The 22,422-nt window shown below is 51.3% G+C and overlaps 1 protein-coding gene and 1 long non-coding RNA gene across 5 annotated transcripts in view; one reads left to right on the top strand and one right to left on the bottom strand.

Annotated features, from left to right (window-relative positions):
• Positions 1–5,425: 5,425 nt before the first annotated feature.
• Positions 5,426–7,254, bottom strand: LOC115499597. Of its 2 annotated transcripts, XR_003964210.1 has the most exons (5): positions 7,042–7,254; positions 6,690–6,763; positions 6,394–6,576; positions 6,037–6,176; positions 5,426–5,595 (listed from the first exon to the last, which is right to left on the bottom strand). It is a non-coding gene; the product is annotated as an uncharacterized LOC115499597 (long non-coding RNA). The 2 variants fall into 2 exon arrangements; XR_003964209.1 differs by having other exon boundaries at positions 6,690–7,254.
• A 6,456-nt stretch (positions 7,255–13,710) lies between these two features.
• The window catches only part of SYK (spleen associated tyrosine kinase), an 88,721-nt gene continuing 80,009 nt past the window's right edge, over positions 13,711–22,422 (top strand). For 2 of the 3 annotated variants that reach the window (XM_030294505.1, XM_030294506.1), the window contains exon 1: positions 13,716–13,822. The gene's annotated coding sequence lies outside the window, so the exon portion shown is untranslated. Of the gene's footprint in view, positions 13,823–22,422 lie in introns of all 3 variants that reach the window. The other variant, XM_030294504.1, reaches the window with a different exon arrangement.

Consider the following 22,422-nt stretch of genomic DNA (forward strand, 5'->3'; position numbering starts at 1 on the left):
GGTCTATCATTCCCAGAGCCCGAATCCTACCCGAAGTTCAACACTGTGTTTATCGGCTCACTGGCCGAGCGCCCACCTGCCCACGGAACCGTTAGCTTCCGGAGACAGAGACCTTGCTGTCTCGCGCCCCCAGAGCTTAGAACCCGGTAGATGTGGCCTAGACACACAGAACCGTAGATGCCGAGCGTCCGTTCATCTGGGTGGCTGGCGAGGTGCCCCGGAGGCCAGTCGGTGAGCTCATCAAGCGTGCATCAGTAGTAATGCCCCTTGTCGGCAACACCCAGGATGGTCCCAAGGCCGACGTTCTCAGATTTCACAAAGACCAGTGGTGCTTTCCAATCACAGTCCCAGTGCTTGGTAAGTGGATCCGAAAATGTAATTCCCAGGCGCGAGTCTGAACAGCTGTGTGAAAACAGCCGTGGACTCTCAAGTGTGAACGTGAGCGTTATTCTAATCTGGGTGCGTCTTTGGTCCCACAAGAGGGAGGACAGTGGCCCCACTCGCCTAGACCACCCTGCGCCCCAGGGAGCACTTCTGGTTTGGGACCAGGGGGGTCACCAGCCCTGGACTGGGGCGGCCTTCCCCAGGTGAGAACGGCACCTGCCTGCGGGAGTGACCGCACGGGGGAGGAGCCATCACAGGGGACACTTACCTTTCCTCCCGTGTCTGGGGTTGCAATAGCATCCCTATCACTTGTGGAACTGACACGAAGGGATTCATCTGTGCTTTGAACCGTAAGGACACGTGACAGGTGTACCGGGATGATCGACCGCTCGCTCCGAACGCCGTCCTCCGGGTTGGCATGAGCACACTCGCGGGCCCCAGGACATTAAGTAACAAAATCGGGAGCAGGGGCTCTGGGTTCGGATCCCGGTCCTCCAACCTCCCGCCTGCGCGGCCTTGGGCACCCCACCCCGCCTCTCCTCCGCGGCGTCTTGACCTATAAAACGTTGATAATAACGGTGTCCGCCTCAGCAGGCAGTGTGGAAGGAAGGATCACATACCGCATGCCAAGATTTTACCGAAACGCCCAGACCTTTGAACAATATTTATTTGGTGTCTTTTGGAAGCAAAGGGCCGTGGCCATGCTCCAAGTTCAGCGAGAAGGGGGATGCGCCCTGTCTTGAGTCAAAGAAGCTATAGACGTTGTTACGTACGCTAGAAAATAAGGAACTGGGGGGTATCGACAGAGTTAATATTCATGGATGTCAGGGGCTTACGCACACTATCTCCCTCAGCTTTCACAACAGTGCGACAACAGCATACGGCTCAGGACAGACACTGCCAGGCTACAAGGGATGTCAACCTAGCTCAAAAGGAAGAAAGGGCAGGGAGGGAGAAAGTGAGAGAGAGAGAGACGGAAAGGAGGAAGAGAGAGAGAGGGCGGGAGAGAGAGAGGGGGAGGGAGAGACAGAGGGAGAGAGGAAGAGGGAGAAAGGGAGGGGAGGTTTGGAGTGAGGGGGGAAGGGGGGAGGAGGGAGGGAAAGAGAAGGAGGGGGAGAGGGAGAGATGGAGGGAGGGGGAGGTTTGGAGGGAGAGGGAGGAAGGGAGGGAGAGACACGGCGGGGCAGGGGGCGGGGGGGGGGATGAGGTGTTGGCTTCCACAACACCTGGAACCTGCAGCTGCAATTCCCCCAACCTCAGCGCCTGTGAGGGGCCCCCCTCTTCCTCGTGCACCCCAGCTGTATTCTCCCCTCTCCCTCCTGTTTGCTGGCCTCCTTCCCTCCTTCTTCAGCCGGGCTTTCTCTGTGAGCCAGGGAACGGGGTTCTGGAAGCCCAGGGCCGAGTGCGCCCCAGCAGCCCCCGTGGGAGGCGGGGCCCCCGGGTCCGGTCTCCAGGAAGTGCACGGGGAGGGGGGGGGCCTGAGTTATATGCCCACCAGGGGCCCCGCCACCGCACAGGGTGCCCCCGACCAGCCCCAGACAAAGAACAAAAGAGACAAAACAAGTAAACAAAAGAAGAGGTATTCATTGCCACTGAAGCCAAAGGCACATAACCAGCAGTGGTGACGCCTCCAGGCCCCGTGTTGCGACAGGGGAGGGTTAGGTCTCAGCCCCAGCAGGGCCCCGGAGGAGAGAGGTCTTAGGAAGTGAAAGCGTTCCTCAGTGGAAGAAAGAACTCTATACAAATTGGAGTTCCCCCAAACCGGAACAGGGTTCTAGAGCTTCTCAGATTCTGGAAAGTGCTGGATGCACTTCTGCCTGCGTGTGAACCGGCCCCACACAGACACAGGGGGGAGGGTGTCCCCAGAGAGCCCGGGCCCGCCCGGGGGAGCCCTTAGAAGGCAGAGCCGGGGCGGTGTGGGGCTCCCCCCAGGGGCACACTGGCATCTCCCCGGACCCTGCGGGGCTGGCTGCCCCCAAGGTCACGGACAGAGTGATGCTTTCCGGAAACTGCATGTGCTGTCTTCAAACCCAGCTTCCCCCCACTGATACGAAAAGGGAAACAATTTTAAATATAAAAGCACATGTTCAACGTGAAGATTTAGCGGGCACAAGGAAGCTGATGTGTTCTCTGCGGTGTAACGGCCACTTTTTCTGAGAGGTCTTTTTTGGGGGATTTTTTGACAAGTTTTTAGGTTCTGGGATCCCGACTTCAATTTCCAGGCATCTGCGGCTAAACCAGGTCCAATGTCATCCACACTGCGTGAGGCTGATCTGAGCAGAGACGCCACCAGCCTCAGGCCTCCCTCCGACTCGCACAGCGAGCAGAAGGGGTGTCCTGGAGAAGCCAGCCCCCCCACCACCCCAGACCTCACCGTCTCTCCTGCTACAGCTGGAGACCACCCGCCTGTGGTCCTCGCCCTCTCCTCCGATGGCCACCAAGCTCCCCGCCAGGTCCCTGACCCTCAGGACAGGTCAAGCCACGCCCACGATTACATTTTTAATTTTTACCACGGCCACAGAAAGGACTTAATTTGGAATGTAGGAAGAACTTTCCAGTTACAGGAATTTTGCATCTCTAAGAAAGATAGCTAAGGGTTTCCTTCTGGACGTCTGGCGATCCCTGGTTACTCAAAAGCTCTTTAACATAAGCAGGGGGAATTTGCATCTCTTTCTCTCATGTAGTCTTTCTGTATTAGAATCAAAGAAAATCAGATTGGAAAGGGAGCTTCAAACGCAGGAGGTCAGTCTTGCTGCTTCAAACCCCAAGCGTGAAGATGCTATTGTCATTGGCGCAGTTGAACACGAAGGGGACTCTGAGTGACCGTGGGGTCCTGCACTGGACGCTGGGACAGGAGAAGAGCATCTGTGGAGAAGCCGGGGACGTCTGAACAAAGGCCGTAGAGTAGTTCACAGAGCTGTGACCACGACAACGTTCGGGGATCGAGGCCCCGCGGTTATAAGGGGCTAATGTCAGGGAAAGCCGGGACAAGGAGGCACGGCCATGGTCCAAACCATCTTTGCGACTTTTCCATCAATAAAATCATTCCAAAAGGAAAAGTTTATTATGAATGAAGTACAGATGGGCACCTGGCTGGCTCAGCCGGTGGAGCATGTGACTCTTGATCTCTGGGTTGTGAGTTCGAGCCCCACGTTGGGTGCAGAGATTACTCAAAAATAAAATCTTGGGGCGCCTGGGTGGCTTAGTCGGTTAGGCATCCAACTCTTGGTTTTGGCTCACGTCATGATCTCACGATTTGTGAGTTTGAGCCCCAGGTTGGGCTCTGTGCTGATAGTGTGGAGCCTGCTTGGGATTCTCTCTCTCCCTCTCTCGCTCCCTGCCCCTCCCCTGCTCACACGCATTGGGCGCGTGCACGCTCTCTCTCGGAATAAATACGTAAACGCTTAAAATGAATAAATGCATAAATAAATAAAATCTTTAAAATAGATAAAGGACGGGTTTCCATTTATTTCTGTATTTCTGAGTCAAATTTGTTTTGTGTACTAACAATGCATTTTTAATCCCTTCGTGTGTACTCAAATCCAGATCCCCATTCGAGATGCCCAAAGATGAAACAAATCAACAAACCTCCTTCTCATTGCCATCCGTGAGAGAAAATGGACAATTTCAAAACCATTAAAACCTTAATATAATTTTGAGAACTTAAAGTGAGCACCACACATCGAAACTAAGGGTTTGGATGTTTGAACCGAATACTGCTAGGTAAGCACGTAACGTTTTTGAATAGACTCATCCTTTACAAAGTTCATGTAGTAGCAGGGGCGCCTGGGTGGCGCAGTCGGTTAAGCGTCCGACTTCAGCCAGGTCACGATCTCGCGGTCCGTGAGTTCGAGCCCCGCGTCGGGCTCTGGGCTGACGGCTCGGAGCCTGGAGCCTGCTTCCGATTCTGTGTCTCCCTCTCTCTCTGCCCCTCCCCCGTTCATGCTCTGTCTCTCTCTGTCCCAAAAATAAATAAACGATGAAAAAAAAAATTAAAAAAAAAACAAAGTTCATGTAGTAGCATTCCTTCCAGTGAGAGAAAAATAGAACTGTTTGCCTTTTATGGTTGTCGTTTCCTTCCTCTCATTATTCTACAGAAAAGAGGAAGAGTGGGCAAGCTTATGACAAATAGCTCATATTTAACCTGAGATTTAATTTTTTTAACGTTTATTCACCTTTGAGAGACAGAGAGAGACAGAGCATGAGCGGGGAGGGGGCAGAGAGAGGGGGAGACACAGAATCCGAACCGGGGTCCAGGCTCTGAGCTGTCAGCACAGAGCCTGACGCGGGGCTCGAACTCACGAACTGCGAGATCATGACCTGAGCCGGAGTCGGACGCTCAACTGACTGAGCCACCCAGGTGTCCTGAACCTGAGATTTAATATAAGCCCAGACCTAATCGCTGGCTGCCCGGAGGAGGTGTGGATGGCAGAAGGTAGCAGGCGTCTGACCGCAGGCAGCCTCAGTGGGCCCTGAGGGTCTGGAGACCCGTATTTCTTTTCCCTAAGACCTGGGTAGCTCAGCTCCCCATAGCTGCTCAGTCCTATGACTCATGCTTTCCAACTTCCAATTACATCATTTCTATCATTTTCCTTAATGAGGAAGGCTGCACTCTCGTCCTGCTCTGACTTGGCAAGGAATTCAGGTAGAGGACGATGCACGATGCTGGCACTCTTACTTGGTAAGCTCCTTGAATAATGTAGACTTTCTACGACACAGACCGGCACACTTTTTCTGCATGGAAACAGATGTAAAACTGGGAGGTTTGGGGGGCCATGTCGAATTTCTGGAGCACGGCCTACTTTGTTCAGTGTGTGTGTGTGTGTGTGTGTGTGTGTGTGTGTTTAACAACCCTTTGAAAATGTAAAAACAGGGCACCTGGGTGGCTCAGTCAGTTGAGCGTCCGACTTCGGCTCAGGTCATGACCTCACGGTTCGTGGGTTCGAGCCCCGCATCCGGTTCTGTGCTGACAGCTCGGAGCCTGGAACCTGCTTCGGATTCTGTGTCTCCCTCTCTTTCTGCCCCTCCCCTGCTCGCGTTCTCTTTGTCTCTCTCTCAAAAATAAACTTCAAAAAATGTATAAACTGATAATAATAAAAATGTAAAAGCCATTCTTGCCACGAGAGGTTGGGTAAGGGAGGCCACCGGCCAGATCTGACCTGCACCTGTCCTTTGCCAATCCCGGATGCCGTTGACAGTGTCTTTAAATGTCTAAGAGGAAAAAATAAATAAGCAAAAGCTCCTGTTAAAAACCTTTCCCTGAGACGACAAAACATTTCTAGATGTGGGGGCCACCTCACGGGGCCGGGCTTGTTCTGACCCAGGCCTCTGAGTTCCGGGGCAGGGAGGCGGCGGGTTTGTGGGGTCGGTACAGACAGCCGGAGGCTCACGCAACCTCTGGTCAAGGCCCAGAGGGAGATGAGCGCCCTCCGGGCTTTGGGGCTGGAGGACCCACCACCTCCTATCTCAGCTGCTGCTATGAGTCTGCAGGTGCCCATCTGATGCCGGCTCCCCTGAGCCCAACAGCCGGCCGGCCGCCTCCTCGTCTCCCTGCCTTTCTCACCAACCCCCCTCTGACCCCCTCCACTCCCGCAGCTGCACACCCAGGAACGGCCTTGGAGCTCTCATTGCCGCTTGTCCGCTGAGACCCACCTGGAGAGCAGAGATGCCGAGGCCGGTGGACAGCAGGGGACCGTCCAGTCCGATGGAAACGTGGCTCTTCTCCTTGATCTCTGATGCTGAGGTATTCTCGTGCTCGGATGCTCAGGACATCTTCAGCCTTCCATACAGCTCTGACAAGTAGGGAGAGTGCAGAATGAGGGACGCCTTTGGGATGTCCCAAACCACACCCTCCTGGTCACCAGGACTGATGCCCCGGGCAGCTCCCAGGAGCAGGGCGGGAACACAGGACACAGATGCACCCTCTGTGTCCTGCTGCCCCAAGCTGCCTGTCCTCTGGGTGCGATCCCGTCTAAATCCTCAAGGGTCCAAGCACGCTGCAAAACGTACCTTCTCTAATACAGAAGGTCAGAGCAGAGAACGTGTTTATACGTTGCCTCGCAAGCCGCGGTCCTCATAACAGCGGGCAAGGTAAACAGAATCGGTTCCGTGTGGTCAGTGCATCTGTTTCGTTTCACAGAAACGTCGCTCCGATGTACAGTTCCTATCAAAGGGTCTCTAGAACGTCAAACACTGAAAGAAGGAAAGCGAGTGAAATCCGTTACTCAAACGACAACACCCACTGGCCACTGACATAAACACATCCTACATCACAAATTACGGTTTAACACACTTCTAATACGTACGCGTGCCCAGCAGGGTCTATACAAAGACGCAGAGTGTAGAGCGGTCTGTCCTCGTTGTTCAGCCACACGCCCTCCTGTAGGTCACCGGAAACATCAGAAACACAACACTCGAAGCAGATCTCCATTAGAGAATGGCAGGGTGTCCACACTGGCCCCACTTCTCTGCTCGCCAGCCGTGAACTGGAGGACAACGTCCCTCCCTCACCCTCCTTCGTGTCCTCCACGCCGAACCGGAGAATCTGAGACCTGAGAATCCACGAAGGAAACAGGACAGAAAGGCCAGAAATAGACCCCAGTGTTAATGCAGTGTGATGTTTGATCAACAAGGTATCTTTTTCTCTGTCTGACTTACTTCATTCCACATGACGCCCCCGAGGTCCATCCATGCCATTGCAAATGGCAAGGTTCCATTATTTTTTATGGCGGAGTAATATTCCTTTCTCTATACTATCTTGGCCGTAGTAAAGCACGCTGCAACAAACAGGGGGTGCACCTATCTTTTCGAGACGGTGTTTTCGTGTGCTTTGGATAGATACCCAGAAGCAGAATTGCAGGATCATAGGGTAGTTCTCTTTTTCATTTTTTGAGGAACCTCTCCAGTGTTTTCCACAGTGGCTGCACCAGTTTGCATTCCCACCAACAGTGCACGAGGGTTCCCCTTTCTCCACCTCCTCGCCGACATCTGTTGTTTCCTGAGTTGTTAATTTTAGCCATTCTGACAGGTGTGAGGTGGTATCTCATCGTGGTTCAATTGACATTTCCCTGGTGACGAGTGATGTTGAGCATCTCTCTGTGTGTCTGTTGGCCATCTGCATAAATGAAAAGCACGAAAAGTTTTCATTCGTAACTGAGTTTCAGTGTAGCGACCTCAACCCCAGGTGAGATCTGAAAATACACATCTGTCAAGTTTTCAAACACTATCAATCAATAGGCTAGACGCACGAGCAAGCAGGGAATGCCCATTCGTGGAGCTGAAACATATTTTGAACTAGAAAATGTCATTTCTGTTGTTTGTTTCTAGGCATATTATTTTCTATTTTCATTAAAATAGATTATGATTCCCAGAGCAGTAATATTTAATAGGATTACATGCCAACACACTTAATGCTTTGCATTGGAAGACTATCCTAAAATAATGTCATATTGCTTGAGTTAGTTGCTTTATACTTAACTAAATTGACTTGCAGTTGAGTTCCAATTAAGTAATTATATTTTTAAAGGGTAACCTTTTAGGCAAATACATTGTCACCTGTTGAGATATTTGATCTTTTTTATTTTTTTATTATTTTTAAAGTGTTTACTTAGTTTTGAGAGAGAGAGAGAGAGAGAGAGAGAGAGAGAAGGAGCAGGGAGGGGCAGAGAGAGAGGGAGACACAGAATCCGAAGCAGGCTCCAGGCTCTGAGCTGTCAGCACAGAGCCCGACGCGGGGCTCGAACTCGCAGACCTCGAGATCATGACCTGAGCCGAAGTCAGTGGCTTAACCGACTGAGCCACCCAGGAGCCCCAAGATATTGATCCTGTTTAATCTCCAGTGCTTAGCATCATGCCTGGCAAAAAGAGGCACACAGTAATTGTTTGTTGATTTGAATGTCACTAAAAATAAGAAGTCAGAGGTGCCCAGAGGAGCCACACATATGCCCGGGAAAGCCTCGGAACGATGCCTGTGCTTTCTCGCCCCCACCGGTGTTATCACCACTGTGTATAAACCCACGCAATCCAAGTTCAAGTGCTATCCTTAGTCCTTAAGTTACTTTTCTCTTTTTTTTAATTATCGTATTATTTATTTATTTATTTCATTATTATTTTGTTGTTGTTGTTTGAAACCTCACTGACAACAGAATAAAGGAGGAAGCCCGCCATTTGCAGGTCAAAGGTCACTTTCCCACCCCGGTTGAATCGGTGGAGGAAATCCAGCAGAATCCAGCAGAAGGAGGCTTTTTCTCCATGTTCCGTGGTATTCTCGCTGATAGAGGTGACCAGTGGGGGGCATCCCTGAGATTCAGCAGCGCTGGCCTGTCAAAATTAGCTTGCTTCAAAGGACAAATAGGGTTGAGTTGTTCCCTTTGAAAAAGGTATCCCTACCCCTTAAAACAGTTAAAATGGTGAATTTCGCGTTTTGTGACTTTATTCCAAGTCAAAATAGTTTGTATCAAAATGCACTAAATGCTGTCCTACCTCTGGAGTTTACTCCTTCCTGTGCCAATAAAATTTTACCATGTCAATAGGTGCAGTTGAATAGTCTTTTTGTTTGCAAGCTAAAGCATCCTGATAGATGGATCACGTGTAACTTGTGTTTTTTAACTTGAAAGAGATGAAAAATGTGAAGCCTGCGTTCTAAATATTAAAACGTACGGTGTATATTCTACACATTCAATACATCTACCTAAAGTTGAAAAATGTGTGTCATTAGGGGCCCCCCGGGGGGGCTCAGTCAGTTAAGCGTCCAACTTCAGCTCAGGTCATGATCCACGGTCCGTGAGTTCGAGCCCCGCGTCGGGCTCTGTGCTGACGGCTCAGAGCCTGGAGCCTGCTTCCGATTCTGTGTCTCCCTCTCTCTCTGCCCCTCCTTAGCTCACGCTCGCTCTCTGTGTCAAAAATAAATAAACTTAAAAAAAAAAATGTGTGTCATTAAATTCCGGATAAAGGTGGTGAAATCTTCAGGGCCCCACTATCTAGAAAAAGGAAAAAGAAACTTCCCTCTCCCTCTCACGTCTCCCCCTCTCACGTCTCCCCAAGAAAAAGAGGGAGCGGCGGAAAACAAAAATGTAAAAGTTACTAACAGCAACCAAACAAGAAAAGGAGAACCACTCAACGAAATGAACTTGGAAAAGTGCTAGCTCATAAGAAAAACAGAAGTTGGAGAGGATCACGGTGAGGTCAGGCCTCCAGCTCCCAGAAACCGCATCTGGTGAGTCTACAAAATCCTGGCAGTTGTCGCTCAAATCTTGAGAGGATAAAAGGGAGTAATTGCGTGTTTCTTAGTGTTGACCATGGGGCGGTGAAAAGGGCTGAGGTGGGGATGAGGGGTCACAGGGAACCATCAGCATCCGGGCATGGCTTCGTGTCACCAGCGGGAAGCCTCGGGGCCCATGCTGATTGGGGAACGGAGCTGACACCCAATGGTGCTCCAAGGAGTGGGGAAGCTCTTCCCTTTCCCTCTGCCGGGGAGGAGCGGGGCCTCCTGCCTCCCACCCGGGGTCCTGCGGGACAGAGGAGCCCAGCCGGTGCCCCTGACCTTCAGCTAAGCCCACCCCCTGCACCGTGCTCAAAGACGATAGCAAATTAGGGATAAAAGGAATATGAAGCCGGGGAGAAAGGACCTGCTGTAGGAATCCAGGAGCTGTCACCCGCAGAAGAGCAGAGCGAAACACAAGTTCCGGAGAAACACTGCCAAATTAGCGCAAGGTGACGGCACTGAAGCAGTCACCCTGCTAAAGACCATAGAGAATCGGAATAAGAAGAAAAAGGGTGAAGGACAAAGGATCAGGATGGCTTGGATTTCTCGACATAAGACTGAAAGAAAGCAAGAAAGCGATAGAACGATGGCTTCAAAATTGTAAACAAAAGTCATTTCCGAACCAGAATTCTTTACAGTTCAAACCATCAAACTTGACGGTAGAAACTTTGTGGCTACAGAAGTTCTTTATAACACCTACTTCCGGGGCGCCTGGGGGGCTCGGTCAGTTAAGCGTCCGACTTCGGCTCAGGTCATGATCTCGTAGTCTGTGAGTTCGAGCCACTTGTCTGGCTCTGTGCTGATGGCTTGGAGCCTGGAACCTGCCTCAGATTGTGTCCCCCTCTCTCTCTCTGCACCTCCCCCACTCATACTCTGTCTCTCTCTCTCTAAATAAAATAAAATAAAATAAAATAAAATAAAATAAAGTAAAATCAAATCAAATCCCTGCTTCCAAGGGCGCCTGGGCGGTTTAGTTGGTTGACTGCCCAATTCTTGATTTCCGCTCGGGTCACGATCTCACAGTTTGGGATGGAGCCCGGAGTCAGGCTCCACACTGACACTATAGAGTCTGCTTGGGACCCTCTCTCTTCTCTCTCTGTCCCTCCCCCACTCTCCCTCCCTCCTTCTCAAAAGAAATAAATAAACACTTAAAAATCTTTCAGAAAAAACCACATACTTCCATATATCTAGGGAAACAAACGGACAGCTGGTTCCCCCAAAGCGATGGAATAAACTCCTAAGGAAGGGAAAGCCACGAAATACTAGAAACACCGACTTCAGGATAGAAAAGAAACAAAAAGAAGCATGAAGCAGAAAGAGAAGATGTGAAGCCTCGAAAACCTGTAAGCAAACAGGGCCCAAATTTCCAGCCCAAATTCCTGTCGCCTAGGTGGTCCAGAAGAACCATAAGCTGAGAACTGACCCTAAGTTGTCCAGACCCTAGTTTTACCCTGGGCTTCTGACAGAAACAAAAGCAAATTGTCTCTTAAAGAAAATGTCTTCCTCAACGAATCTCCACAAATCATTTTTTAAAGACAGTAAGTGGCTGGAGCACCTGGGTGGTTCAGTCAGTTAAGCATCTGGCTCAGGTCATGATCTCACGGTTCGTGGGTTCGAGCCCCGCGTTGGGCTCTGTGCTGATGTCTCAGAGCCTGGAGCCTGCTTCAGATTCTGTGTCTCCCTCTTTCTGCCCCTCCCCCACTCACGCTGTCTCTCCTCTCTCTCTCTCTCTCCTCTCTCTCTCTCTCTCTCTCACTTTCTGAAAAATAAATAAACGTTATAAAAATTAAAAAAATAATAAAGACAGTAAGTGGTTCACAGAGAATGCAGCCAAGTGCACTAGGAAGCCTGGTCATGAGCAAGAACAAGTGGAAACATACAAGACGAACAGCTATGGAGACCTCAGATGTCCATTAACACAGCAACACCAGAAAAGGAACACATTTGCTATTCTTAAATTAAAAAAAGAAAGAAAGAAAGAATCTGCAGGGGACAGGAGCCTTTAAACAGTGACTGTGTGGGGAATCCCCGAGACCAACATGGTGAAAAGTTTCACTGGGAGGGCCTCCTGGACCCGGAATATAGTCACAGCTAAGATTTACTACCGTGAAGGGTTAACAGCCAAGCGAGCAAAGGGAGAAGACACTGGGGAAGAGAGAAGAAAGTTCTGGCAGAAATGTGTTGACTTTTATTTATTTAGTCATTTTTAAAGATTTTAAAGATTTTATACATATATATGTGTGTGTGTGTGTGTGTGTGTTTTAGTGTTTATTTTTGAGAGAGAGAGAGAGAGAGAGAGAACGCTAGCGGGGGAGGGACAGAAAGAGCGGGAGACACAGAATCCGAAGCAGGCTCCAGGCTCCGAGCTGTCAGCACAGAGCCTGACGTGGGGCTCGAACTTACCAACTGTGAGATCGGGCCCTGATCCGAAGTCTGAGGCTTAACCAAATGAGCAAGCCCCTAAAGATTCTATTTTTAAATTGTCTTTTAGATAGGTTTTTTTCCCTGGAGATTTGTGTGATGATTTTAACATTTTTTTCCAACATCCCTAGAAGCACACTAATTAACTTTAAAATGACTCAAAGTTGCAGACGACCACAGCAGTGCCAAAGGGAGGCGTGTGGGGACAGACCTAGAACCTCATCTCCACTAACGGCCCCTGAGGACACAGAATCTTAGGAAGCTCGGTGTTTGCTCTCACATACAGATTCAAAGCTGGTCCTCATTGTCCACGTCCAACAACAGCCTGTGCGCTCCGGAAACCTCCTGTCGGCAAGCTGTGCAGCCTGTGTTTGGAGAGTGCGACTATTTCATCTGCTGTTGGAAGCAAAACTAATGCGTGACAAATATAGCAAATACAGTAAAAATCCTTCACTTGAGTTACACGTTTAATGACAAAAATGTACGGAAGAGAACGTCCAAGTGGGAGAGACTGGGTTCCGGTGAGCGTCCGTGCTCCTATCACCTTGTGTTTTTCCATGGCAATTATAATCTAACGCACTGTACACTTTATTTTGATTTTATTTATTTTTTTTGGCTCGGGGCACAGCCTTTTAAAACACGTACTGCCAACTGCTCTTACCAAGAAGATGAGGACCTGGGAACTGTTTCACCGCAAGGTTTTCAAAGGGGCTGTGCAATAGAAAAAGTGGGGAGAGGGGATGGCAGAGGGAGCTTAGGCAGGTGTTTTTAAAACATGTATTTAAACTACAGCAGATGTTAGACTTAATTTCCTTAGGTCGAGGCCCGAGAGTCGGTCGTGGGTAGAAAGAAGCAAGTTAAACTCACGGTCAAGAACCTTCCAACAATGAGAGCCTTCAGAAAGCGGCCGCGTTGGACGCGCTGGGCCCCTCCAGAGGGGCGCGGTGAACTCGGCCTCTCATCTACAGACAGCACAAGGCCACCTGGCCGGACGGCGGAGGCCTTGTGCTCTCAGATCAGCAGGAGCGCCCTGGCTTGGTGACCAGGAATGCCTGGTCACTCTTTTTCCCACGCAACGACAAGGCGAACTGGGCGCGCCCCTGAGTGCGGCCGCTGCTTCAAACAGCCAGGTGGCAGGCCAGGCCGGCCAGGTGGCCTGCTGTTGGTAGCGCCCCTGGTCTGCTTAGGAAGGCCCCTAGCGCGGGCCCTTAGTGCCTGGAAGGCAGGCGCAGGGGCGTCGGGGGCACTTGGGGCGCGACCTGGGCCTGGGGGCTCTGGGGCGGGACCGGGCCTGGGGGCCCCAGGGCTCACGGGCGGCGGGGACGCGGGGGGCGCTCGCGGCGGGACCCAGCCATGGGGGCACCGGGGCGCGCAGGCGGCCGGGGAAGGGCCGGGGGACGCAGGGGGCGCTCGGGGCGAGACCCGGGCACGGGGGCGCACAGGCGACGGGGAGGGGTCGGGGAAGGGTCGGGGAGCGCGGGGTCGGTCGGGGCGGACTCTCGGGGCGGGCCCCGGGCGCGAAGGCACTGGGCGCACGGGCTGCTGGGCGGGCCCGGGGCGCTGGGGCGCGGCGGCCGGGAGGAAGTGCGGGGCCTGCCCGGGCGCGTTAAGGAAGTTGCCGAAAATGAGGAAGCGCCTCGCGCTGGGTGGCTGAGGCGACTCCAGCGGCCGGAGGAGCGAGGAGGAGCGGGCGGCCCCGCGCTGCGCCCCGAGCCGCCCCGGCCCCGCGCCCCGCCCTCGGCTCACCTGGCACAGGTAGGTGTGCGGCGCGCTCTGGGCCCGGCAGCGTGGACGCGGCGCCCGCGGGCACCGGCGCGCCGGGGGGGGGGGGATGCGCTCCTTGCACCCCCCCCCCGGGCCGGGGTCTGCGCCCCGGCACCCGGCGGGGCAGGTGCGCGCGGGGGGGCCCTCGGCCTTTGAAAATCGAGAGCAGTCCGAATGTTCGGAGTTAAAACGGGCGGGTGCTGAATCCCTACCTCCCCCGCTCAACCGGGTGCGTCGGGGGCCGGGCGACCGGGGTGCGGAAGCCGCGGGCGCGGGGGACCTGGGCGGGACGCGCACGCTTTCGTTTGGCCGGCTCCGCAGTCACTGGAAAATTCCACCGTGTGTATGTATCCCAGTGCGGATGCTCATATGCCCGCGGGGGGCGGGGGGGGGGGGCTTAACGCATTCGCCGCTTTTCCTACGGAAAGAAAGGGCAGTTGCGTAAAAGCATGAAACTTTCTGAGCCACCGCTGAAATTCGGCAGGATCGCGCCTTTCGACACATTTTCATGGTGAAGTAGCTTCCTTAGCCAGTGACTCGGAGAAGGAAAGGAGGTTCTCTGTAGGACAGCGTAGGTTTGCGTTAAACAGGGTCTTGGCAACGTGGCTCCAAAGCCTTAAGCCCTCCGTGACTGCAAAGGGGATTCGGTTCTGGGTGTTTTCGAATGTTGGAGAACCGGAAAGACGGTCATCGGAGAAGGGGCAGTGGGAATCTTTTTCCGTTGCAGGCTGGTGCAAGTTGTGTTTCTGAGTTTGCCTGAATCACCAAAGGTTCCACGGATCCCCCGCAAAACTTCAGAAGTTAGCTGTTCGTTTCCTTGCGCCCTGAAAGCCTGCCCCTGAGTAGGAAGGAGTGGGAAATGTCCATTCCTGAATCTTCTAGGGAAAATGGAGCTCATCTTGTGAGGACTTGGAATTCCTGGAAGAAATGGAGATGGTTCTAGCCTCTGAAGTCTTTGTTTTAGTAAGAACAGATCCATTGCTGTTACACAGGCAGCTGTCAGTGAAATGCGATTAAATTCATTGATGTGCCGCCACCCCCACTCCCACCCCTCCCCCCAAAAAAAGTCCAGTGCGTGAATACATTTGTCCTAGAGCTAAAACGTTTAAAAATTTGTAGAGTTATGGGGTGCCCGGGTGGCACCGTTGGTTAAAGATGGGACTTCGGCTCAGGTCATGATCTCACGGTTCATGGGTTACAGCCCTGCGTCCGGCTCTGGGCTGACAGCTCAGAACCTGGAGCCTGCTTGGGATTCTGTGTCTCCCTCTCTCTCTCTCTGCCCCTCCTCTGTTCGTGCTCTGTCTCACTCTGTCTCTCAAAAATAAATAAACGTTCAAAAAAAATTTTTTTTAACTTATAGAGTTATTAGGTGTTTTAAATGAGAAATCTTGGCTGTTAAAATTACTTTATCAAGTCATGTTCCATCTACATCATACCTTGGGTGTATTTAGAGAAATGTTGCAGCGAAATAGAAATTGATTTGTATTCTCTGTATGTGGTGTACTTCCATAGGGAGGATTTTATAAGCAGTCTTAATAAGTAGAAAGTTTTTAATGTTGGAAGCTAGGATAAACAATGAGGTGTATATTTTAGGTGTTTACCTTTCCTGAAACAGAATGATGGAAAGACAATTTTATTGCTAGATCTTTGTCTCAGAGACAACTCACGTTAGCCTTCTCCAGGCTCATATTGAAAAATCTAAGTGCAGGTCTGATTTCTCTGTTTTTTTATTTTATATTTTTTTAAAAAAAAATTTTTAACGTTTATTTATTTTTGAGACAGAGAGAGACAGAGCATGAACGGGGGAGGGGCAGAGAGAGAGGGAGACACAGAATCGGAAGCAGGCTCCAGGCTCTGAGCCGTCAGCCCAGAGCCCGATGCGGGGCTCGAACTCACGGACCGCGAGATCGTGACCTGAGCTGAAGTCGGATGCTTAACCGACTGAGCCACCCAGGCGCCCCTATTTTATATGTTTTTAATGTTATTTATTTTTGAGAGATAGAGACAGAGCATAAGCAGGGAGGGGCAGGCAGGGAGGGAGACACAGAATCCGAAACAGGGCTCCAGGCTCCAAGCTGTCGGCCCACAGCCCAACACAGGGCTGGAGACCCATGAGATCATGACCCGAGGTGAAGTCAGATGCTTAGCCGACTAGCTACCCAGGTGCCCCCGATTTCTCTGTTGTTGTTGTTGTTGTTGGTTTGTTTTTTTTTTTTAATATGTATTTATTTATTTTGAGAGAGAGAGAGCACAAGCAGGGGAGGGGCAGAGACAGAGCCAGAGACAGAGAATGAGAATCTCAAGCAGGCCCCCTACTCAGTGTGAAGTCCGACGCGGGGCTCAAACTCACAAACTGCGAGATCATGACCTGAGCCGAAGTCAAGAGTCAGACACTTAAGCAACTGAGCCACCCAGGCACCTCTGATTTCCTCTGTTTTCACACCAAAGACTTCTTTGTAGGGTGTCACTCATGCAGCACACAGCATGTCCGTAATTATTCTCCAAAACCCTTGTGCTAAGGTATGTTTTGGAATCCTGGATTTTCCACAGTTTAGAATTCAACTTTGGAATCTCACGGTCAGCACTGAGCAAAAGGTTTCTCCGAATCCAGAAAGGTCTGTGTGCACGCTGCCGCCATGTTGGCGACTCCGCTGGACAGCACCTTGTAATCTTACCCGTTCGGCTGTCTGCACCAACAGACTGACTCGTCTGCCCCAGTGGAATACACAGGCTATAAATAGCCGTGTGTCCGTCTAGGGCAGATGTTGTCACTAAGCGAGCTTCCCTAAAACTTACCTCAAGACCGTGTTTTTCAGAGCGTTTTCGCGTTAGGACTCAGGGACCCTACGAGACTCCTTGGTGCTACTGTTTACTTTTGAAAATAAATTGCATTTCTACTGTCCAGTAACTCACACCTCCTGCAATTCAATGGGCCGTTTCCCCTTTTCGGGAAGTCTGAAACAGCAAGACCGAGCTGAAGTTTCAGCGATAGCACTCACGGTGTAGGTCCAAGGGACAAGAGGACGTTTCAGCCTTGCTGATAAACCGTTCTCCAACAGCAAGTGTTCCGGCAGCCGATGATGTTAGAGCGAGAACACACAGACCGTGTGGCCACCCTGTGTCGCTGAAGTGTGTTTCCTGTTCTCTTCATAGCTGGCTCGCTCTCTGTCCCTTATCTGCGCCTGAAGGATGGCGGGGCGCTTTTACAATCCAAGCTAATTTTTGCTTTCTCAACTGTCACTGTATAGATTTTTTTTTCCAACGGCCCCGGATCCTCACCTCCTTTCCCCTCACCTCCCTCCCCCGATCACAAGTTTCGACATTTTATTCCATTTCTGGTTTTTTTTTTTTTTTTTAATGTTTATTTTTGAGAGAGAGAGAGACAGAGCGTGAGGGGGGAGGGGCAGGGAGAGAGGGAGACACAGAATCCGAAGCGGGCTCCAGGCTCCGAGCTGTCAGCACAGAGCCCGACTCGGGGCTTGAACCCACGGGCTGAGAGATCATGACCTGAGCTGAAGTCGGATGCTTAACCGACTGAGCCACCCAGGCGCCCTGAGAATTTTTTTTTTTAAATGGTCACATGCTGAACTTTTTTTTTTCTCCTTGGACTTGACATTGTCTCAAGTTGATCTTTGTCACTTGGAAAATAGATTTTTGTTTTGTCTTGCTTTTGACCGAGGCATTGTGGGAAGATTAATACAAAACTAGAGAGCGGATATTCAAGGAAAACTTCATTCACTTATTTCGATGACCTAATAGCAGGGACACGTTCTGTGAGCTTGAAGTTTTGCCTGGCAAAGTGTTAGCTTGCGTCCATTGGAAAATCGCTGCCTTTGACCTTTAATTATGTAAGTTTTGCCCGATGAATCTTGAAAGGTGGTTGGATTGGAATCACAGTCACAATTAGCCAAGGCCAAAGATACCAGTAGGAAAAAGACTATTTGGGGTCATATTACAGTGGGTTTAACAAATCAACAATGACTCCATCTTGATTCTTCCATTTCTGGAAACCACCAGAAATGGTTTCTGGAGGCTACCAAGGGCTGCTGGTGGGAGGAAGAGGTAAGTAGTGAGGGGAGAGCAGTGACGCCCCAGTTACTAAGGAGGGTGGGCAACAGCTTCTGTGACAGATGGTATCTGGTGAGTAGCGTCCACTGGCCTGGGGTACCTGCTCTGACACTGGGGTCCTGGCTCCTGAAGCCGGAGAAGGCACCACCACTCCGTGCTGTGCTGGAGCCCTGGCGGGGGCCTGGGACAGAAGGGCCCGGAGCTCCCTGCTTGGCCCGCTGGATGAGAGAGGCTTTGTCTGGACTCAGGCTGAGCCAGCAACAGTGCCCCAAGGCTGGTGTCAGGGTAAGTGAGGCCCAGGCCCAGGCGTGGTCAGGACAGTCAGTGGGGAGAGTGGGGAGGGATGGCCGAGGGCCCAGAGCCTAGTTTTGGGAAGAGCCACCATTTAGATATTAGCTTGTTTGTCTATGCTGTGCGTGGGCTGCAAAGGGCATCCGAATGTCCAACGTGTGACCTTCACTGTCCCACTACAGCTGTTTGTCAGAACTGGGAAATCTTCATTCTGCTCTGGTCCGTCTGATAATTTGTTAACGCTGTTTCTGCCGACTTGTCACAGTTTAGGTGTGACTAGAGTTGAGTTTGGTTTTTATTAAATTCTCGTTTGTAGCAGTACGTTCCCATCCTCTAGTGCTGTTCCCCAAAGCAATCCTTTTCATCTTTTTGGCTATTTCTTCTAGAACTTTCCACCGCGTTTCCTGACAATAGGCTCATTTGTTCTTTGGTTTTGATGTATCAGTTCTAGACTGTGTCTGCCAACTTCCTGCTGTGAGAAGGGAGCCCTGGGCCTTCCCAGACCACCACCCATGACAGTCGTGCAGTCATTTGGGGTGAAGAAGCCTATTTGGTATTTATTGTGATGATACTTAACTGCTAAAGCAAGGTGTGCGATATAGTTCCAGTTTCTTGCCCTTGGTTGTTTTTCCTGGGCGAACTATTGCTTTTGTGTTCTCCCGGTTGGCTCTGTGCCTGTTACAATGGTCTCCCCAGCTCTCCGACACAAAACTCACCGCCCCCCCCTCGCTTTCTCACTGTGTCAGATATACCAAGCAATCGATCAGTTCCATTTTTCTTTTTTCCTGGAGCCTTTCTCGTTCTCGCCAGAGTCCGATGGTTTTTCTTCAGCCCCGCCACACGCGTATCAGAAGCCTGCAGTGGGAAGGTGGTTGACTAAATACATTTTCCGCAAAGTGTCAGACCTTTGCTCTACCGTTTGGGGTCTTAACACACCTCTTATCAGTGTCGCATACAGTTTACCCATTATAAATCCCTTGTCATAATTGTGGAAAACATTTCCTTGGAAATTTTATTTCTATTATGTATTTCATATGTATATATGATATGTGTTATATATCACATGTATGCATATATAATATATAATAAATATGTATATACGATGAGATAATATATGTCGTAACTCCAATGTGATAGTTGTCGTCTACATTTTAGGTCAGTCTCCACACCACCTCTGTATTTGCTCTGACACTGATGTTTTATTATCCAGTTGATGAGCATATATATATTTTCCTGGGAATGGGGAGCCCACGGCACTTTTTTCAGATGCCTGGTCTGGATCCCTTGGTCCCGAAGCAGGTGCCATGTGATACCTTAAATGGTGTTCCCAAGGAAGCTTTCTTTGCCCAAGTCATGCGGTGTCAGATGGGATATGGTCGAGCAGGCAGGTCGCTGTTATGGGTGCGGAGCCGTGGTACAGGGGGCGTGTGCGGGGAGGGCACCTGCCGGCACTCTCACACCTCCGTGGCCGTGGGATGCGTTGGTTCCTTGAGCATCCCTGGGGATCGGGGCTCCTGGGTCCCCTTTGTGAAATGATTGGCGGCCTCCTGCCGCCCCTTTACAAGATCTCAGGTTTTGCATGGGTGGAGGCAGAATGCTGTGGTTATTTTAACCTCAAGTGCTGAGAATGTTTGGATCACTTGATTGCTATGATGCCTCAGAGTCACGGCCACTGAGTATTTTTATCAGCAGCGGTTGAGGGTAGGTAGGGGTCCAAAGTTCCTCTCGGTTCAAGTCTCATTGTTTTTAAGCTTTTGTTTCGATCTCTGTGAATAGAACGACCACAAGGGGGTTCACTGAAATGTACCACGGAGCCACGTGGGTAGCCCCCATACCTGGCCCGCGGTTGGGACTGAGATGACCACCACGGCCACTCCCACGAGGCCGGCTCTAGGAATGTGTTCCTGCAGTCTGGGGCAAGGCTAATAATAGCACTCCCAAATGGGTCACGGGTGAATAAGCACGATTTCGTTAGTAATTTATTTTTTTATTTGAGAGAGAGCAAGAGAGCAGAGGAGCAGCAGAGGGAGAGAGAGAGAATCCTAAGCAGGCTCCACGCTCAGCATGGAACCCGGTGTGGGGCTGGATCCCGCCACCCCGGGATCATGACCTGAGCCGAAATCAAGAGTCAGACGCTTAACTGACTGAGTCACCCAGGTGCGCCCCCAAATACTATTTCTGAAGTTAGTTTCTCTGACCTCCAAGTTGGGAGAACCTTCTGGCATTTTTAAGTTTCTCTGACCTCCAAGTTGGAAGAACCTTCTAGCATTTTCTAAGGTGGTAAATGCAGAACGTGCACCGGTATGTGTCCATCAGGGAGAAATTCAGAAAAGACCGGGACCAGTAACCCCTGTGTGACCAGCACCCTCTGTGGGAGGGCAGCCTAGTGTGTTTGCCTCCAGCCTTCGGTCCTCTGCGCGTGTGTGTGCGCGTGTGCGTGCGCGTGCGTGTGTTTCTTAACACCAGTATCATTCTGCAACTTTCTTGTTTTAATCGACAACGTGCCGAGGAGTGAAGAGGTCTTCCTATCCGTGATCATTGTGTTTTATTCCACAGATTGGAAAATATGATCATTTACTGATAGACATTTAGGGATTCCCCCCCCCCCGCTAATTTTTGATATTTGATTATTAGCACATCGCCCCTAACCAACCGAGCTAGCCGGCCACCTAATTGTTGACATTATAAACAAAGCTGCAGTGACCGCACGTTTTCATTCGTGTTTCCCCCCTCTTTTGCCCTTTGAATTGTGTTTCACAGAACCATCGAGTGGCTCGAGAAAGATCTTCGCCCTGTCCATCCAGTTATCAAATCCATCTATCGAAGCTGTTATATTGCAGCAAGCCGGTGGTTAGTTTCCAAGGAATATAGTTAATCCTTTATTTTTTTAATGATACCTTCAGTGTTTGTGGTGTTTCTTACGGGTTCCAGTGTGGACATTCTCTTCTTGCTGTGTGGCCTCTGTCTTCCTTTGGCATGGGCTCATCTGTTGGCTCATTTTGGTGCCTCTCCTTTATGCAGGGCGAGCTTTCCTGCTGTGCTTGGTGATCCTAGGATGTGGTTGGTCTTTTTTTTTTTTTTTTTCCTCCAAGGTGGCCTAGGAGTTCGTCTTCTGAGTCTGCATTTGTTCTGTGGCTCTTTCCTAGCCTGTCCCCGTGAGATAGGAGGGGTGAGGTATGCACGGGGCAGGGGGAGGCAGGAACCAGCGTGTGGGGTGCAGGGGCGCTCTGTCCTTCTCGGATGTGGTCGTGCCCTGCCTCTCTGAACGCGTGTCTTTCCTGCAGAGACTGCTCAGCAGGGAAGAGGGGCTGGAGGGGGCTGGGCCGCCTGGTTGCTCCCCCCCCCCCCCCCCCCCAAGGCTCTGGCATTCCCGGACACCATGCCCTTGGGCCTTCTCCCAGCTCCCGGCCTGCCCCTGCTCCCTGCCTGCACGTGGACTGTGGTTTCCGCCTTCGGGCTCGGCCCATCTTGCTCCGTCTCTTGGCCATGGCGGGGGCTTGCCTTTACTCCTATCACGGTCATGGACTCAGAGTCTGTGTGACAGTTTTAATGGTGTTTCTTTCCTTTCTCTGCCTTTGTAGCTGCTGCGTACGCTCAAAGAGGAACTCACCACTTCCTTTTTTTGTTGTTAGCCACCCCAATCAGCTGATGGTCATAGCTGTGTGAGGACGTGACAGCGAGGAGGAGGAAGGAGAGGAGGTCGCCAGGGCAGGGCTGGATGACAGGCCTGGGGCTCCTTCGGTGTGGCCTGTGGCCCTGGGAGCGGGGCCAGGCAGCCTGGAGCTCAGGCAGGGAGTGTGTCCCAGCAGAGGGCTGCGCTGTGGCATCCATGCTGATTACTGGAATGTGGCCAGCCCGGAAGCGTAACTTTCACAGACGCACGTTTAAGGATGCACGGGGTGTTAAAATGGAAGGGACCTGGGGGACCATCGGAGTCACCTGCTGAGAAGCAGTCAGGCCCAGAGAGCTGACGTGACTTGTCCAGCTGCTCAGGGGTGTTCCTGCATTGCAAAGCCTCAAACGGGTGTGTTGGGAACCCAGAACTGCGACTGTCACCTGCTGCTCCGACAAGGGATCTGCTGCCGTGCATAGTGAGGGGACGTGGGGTCCTGTCCTGGACACAAGGGGACCCAAGAAGGCAGAGGGAGAGCATGAGTGCAGGGGGCCATGCTGTTTCTATCTTTATAGCTTTGTGTTGGGAAATTAAGCTCACTCAGTAGGAGTTGGACCAA

Source organism: Lynx canadensis, chromosome D4 (assembly GCF_007474595.2).
Source record: "Lynx canadensis isolate LIC74 chromosome D4, mLynCan4.pri.v2, whole genome shotgun sequence".
Taxonomy (NCBI): Eukaryota; Metazoa; Chordata; class Mammalia; order Carnivora; family Felidae; genus Lynx; species Lynx canadensis.